The sequence below is a fragment of the Colobus angolensis genome, unplaced genomic scaffold (assembly GCF_000951035.1).
Source record: "Colobus angolensis palliatus isolate OR3802 unplaced genomic scaffold, Cang.pa_1.0 Scaffold35, whole genome shotgun sequence".
In the NCBI taxonomy this organism is placed as follows: Eukaryota; Metazoa; Chordata; class Mammalia; order Primates; family Cercopithecidae; genus Colobus; species Colobus angolensis.
Window position 1 is genome coordinate 7592554 of NW_012116821.1, and position 4057 is coordinate 7596610.

A 4057-nucleotide genomic window follows, 5' to 3' on the forward strand; every position below is an offset into this window, starting at 1 on the left:
TCCTAGTTATCTGAGGGAAGTTCTATTTAGAATGTTGAGGGAAAATAGCTAACTTAGAATTCTATACACAGCTAAGCTATCATTCAAGAATGAGGATGAAATAAAAAGACATGCCATTTACATTTATAGTTTTTAAAAAACTATAAGTTACCCAGAAATAAATCTAACAAATGACATGAAACTTTTGCAAAGAAAGCTCTAAAACCTCATTGAAAGAAAACCTGAAAAAATGATGAGATATACCCTGTTTATGTATGGAAAGACAACAGCTTTATAGTAGCAGCTTTCCTAAATTTATACTATAATTCAATAACTTCTGTTCAAAATCCCTGGAGAATTGTTTTCACTGATCTTGATAAGCAGATCAGAATATCCATCCAGAAAAATCAAGGGGTTAAGAATAGCCCAAACAATTTTTTTTTAAGTGACAGGATCTTGCTCTGTCACCCAGGCTGGAGTGCAGTAGTACGATCATAGCTCACTGCAGCCTCAAACTCCTGGGCCCAAGTGATCCTCCTGCCTTAGCCTCCCAAAGTGTTGGGATTCCAGGTATGAGCCATGGTTCCAGGCCACAATTTTGAGACAGTATAAAGAGAAAGGATTTACCTTAACAGCAAAACTTATGACAAGCTTACAGTAATTAAAATATTCGGGGCACGGGGTGGTGACGGCGACCACTGGGGCTGTGGAAGTGGGGTCCCGGGGTTGGCCATTGCCCCCTTGCCCACCCCAGCCTCACTGCCTGTCCTGGGTCATCTGTTCTGGCCCATCAGCGCCGAGGATGAGGAGCAGTATCCCACCCAGATCGAGTCACTGTGCATGAACTGTTACGGCAATGGCATGACACGCCTCCTGCTCACCAAGATTCCCTTCTTCTGAGAAATAATTGTGAGCTCCTTTTCCTGCCACCACTGTGGCTGGAACAACACAGAAATTCAGTCGGCAGGCAGGATCCAGGACCAGGGAGTGCACTACACTTGGACCTTCAGGGCTCTGTAGGACACGAACAGAGAAATGGTGAAGACTGACTCTGCTACCACAAGGATTCCTGAGCTAGATTTTCAAATTCCTGCCTTTAGCCAGAAAGGAGCTCTGTCCACTGTTGAAGGATTGATCACCCGTGTTACTTCTGGCCTGGAGCGGGACCAGCCTGCACGAAGGGCAAACAAAGATGCCACAGCTGAAAGAACTGATGAGTTCGTTGTCAAACTGGAGGAGCTAAAGCAAGCAGTCTCCCCTTTCACTCTGATCACTGATGATCCCTCAGGGAACAGCTCTGTGGAAAACCCACGTGCTGCTCAGAAAGATGATGCCCTGGTGATCACACACTACAACTGGACCTGACAGCAGGATGAGATGCTGGGGCTCCAGGTAGAGCACCAACAGAGAAGCCAGAAGAGGAAGATCTCAGAAATGAAGTGCTCCAGTTTAACACAAACGGCCCAGAATGAAATGCCCCTGCTCAGACCAACATGAAGCTAGTACAAATCCCTCCCTTTAAGGAGGTTATCATCATGGCTACCAACTGCAAGAACTGTAGGCATCAGACCAACGAGGTGAAATATGGAGAAGCAGTAGAATCCTTGGGCACCAGGATCACCCTCCACATCACAGGTCCCTCAGATATGACCAGAGACCTCCTCAAGTGTGAGGTTTGTAGTGTGAGAATCCCAGAGCTAGAATTTGACTGGGAATGGCCCTCCTCGGGGGCAAGTTCACCACATTGGAAGGGCCACTGAAAGATATCTGGGAACTGGTGACCAAGAACCCTTTCACACTGGGTGGCAGTTCCAATCCTGGCCAGACGGAGAGACTGCAGGAGTTTAACCAGAAGATGGACCAGATCATCGAAGGTAACATGAAGACCCACTTTATTATGGATGATCCAGCAGGAAACAGTTACTTGTAGAATGTGTATGCACCTGAAGATGATCCTGAGATGAAGGTGGAGCATTACAAGCGCACCTCTGACCAAAATGAGGAGCTAGAGCTCAGTGACATAAAGACAGAGGGCTATGAGGCAGGCCTGGCTCCACAACAGTAGCATGGGTGGGTCAAGGGCCAGCTCTCCAGCACTGCTCATTCTGCAGGTTATTTATTAGCATTGGAAGAAGGCTGGGAGTGTCTTCCCCACCAGCCCTTGCCCATGGTGGGGAGGACATCTGGTCTCAGTCAGAGATCGAGGCACATTTTCTAAACAGCTTGTGATGCAAGTGCGAGTCTATTGTGTTACTTGACCTTACTCTGGAGGTTTTGAATTGGCCTAGGAAGAAACCCAGAAATGAACCAGGGGTATGTCATTATCACTTTTTTCATATCAAGTCCTTACCCTCCTTCCACATAATGCTCTGTCCTCTAAGGTTGGAACTCTGAAGTTGGAGAAGATGGAATAAAATTACACCTGGAAAATAAAATAAAATAAAATAAAATATTCTGGTATCAGCATTTGGCTAAATAGATCAATGGGGCAAATTTTCTGAAAAAGTGAGAAACACACATAAGTAGGAACTTAAGATATAAGAAGTGACACTGCAAATCAGCAGGGAAAGGATGACTATTCAATAAATGGCACTAGGCCTATTGGCTAATAATTTTTCTAAGGGAAAAATTAGATTCATACCTTACTGCATGAACAACAATAAATTTCAGATGTGTTAAGGAAAAGAAGTAAACATTTAGACAGAACTATAGGAAAATATTTCTATGATATCCAAGGAGGGCAGGGTTTCTTAAACAATACAAAGCAAAAAATTATCATGGAAAAGTGAGAAGTTGAAGTATTTAATTTTTTTAAAACTTCTTAACAACAAATGGCACTAATAGCAAAGCAAGAAGACAAACACAGACTTGGAGAAAACAGTTACATCCCACATTTCCAACCAAGGATTACTATCCAAAATATATAGCTAGTTCCTACAAATAAGCAAGAAAAAGAGAAACAACCAAACATCAAAAAAGCTTAAGGATGTCAATAAGCAACTGGCAAAAGAGGCCATTTAATGATCTATAGATGCATGAAAATGTACTCGCCTTTATTAGTAGTCAAGGAGATGCAAATTAAAACAAATAGATACTATTTCATGCCTATCATACTGGGAATTTCTTGAAAAAACTCTGACAATACCAAGAGTTGATGAGAATGGAGAAATGGATACTTACATTCACTGCTAGTGGGTGTGTAAAAATGACAGACCCAGTGTAGAGAGTGAGTTGGCAACAACTGGTAAAGTTAATGCATAACCTATGATCAAAAATTCTGCCACTATATGTCTAGAAGTTCCCAAGAGACACATGGGTCCAAGGAGATATGAACAAAAGCACATTCTTTCAGCACTCTGGGTAATAGCTTAAAAGTGGAAACAAGCTACCTGACCTTCAGGAGCAAAATGGGCAAATCAAATGTGGATTATTCATGCAATGCAATGCTGCACAGCCATTAAAATGAGTGAACTAGATCCTTATCACCTACATGGATACATCTAAAACGTGTAATGATAAACTAGAAAGATGCAACATAAATATTTATACAATATAATTTACATAAAATGTAAAGTACATGAAATGATAGTATATATACTTTACTAACACGTTAAAGATACCCAGATCTTCCCGGTTATGGCTCAGATCTATGAAGAGGGGAGAGAGAGGCCTCCTAAACCAGGTGTCTGAATGTTACAACATCTAGAAAGACCCTTGAACTTACACTTCATAAAAGAGAAAAAGAGTGTTTTTTAAAAGAGCAACTGAGCTACTAATGAGAATTTGGCACTATTTATGTTTTTATGTACAAAGAACCCTAAAGGATATTCGATGGGTCCTGGTATCAGTTCTTCTTCACTTAGGAACTGATGCTACTAACCTTCAGTCAGTGGGGCTAAGAGAACAGTTCTGGCCTAGCTCCTGTCTCCTACAGGTCCTTCAGGAACAAAATGGGCAAACAAAATGTGGATTATTTGCACAATACAACACTGGGTTATTCTCCCTCACCCAGCCTACAAGTTTGCCCAGAAAATCCCCATCCTGCTTCTGTTGGATTCTTTCCTGTGTTTCCTTTGCC

At 42.1% G+C, this 4057-nt stretch overlaps 1 pseudogene; it reads left to right on the forward strand.

Moving 5' to 3' along the window:
• The first annotated feature begins 682 nt into the window (after window positions 1-682).
• Window positions 683-2044, forward strand: LOC105519464 (annotated as a pseudogene).
• The last annotated feature ends 2013 nt before the right edge of the window (window positions 2045-4057 follow it).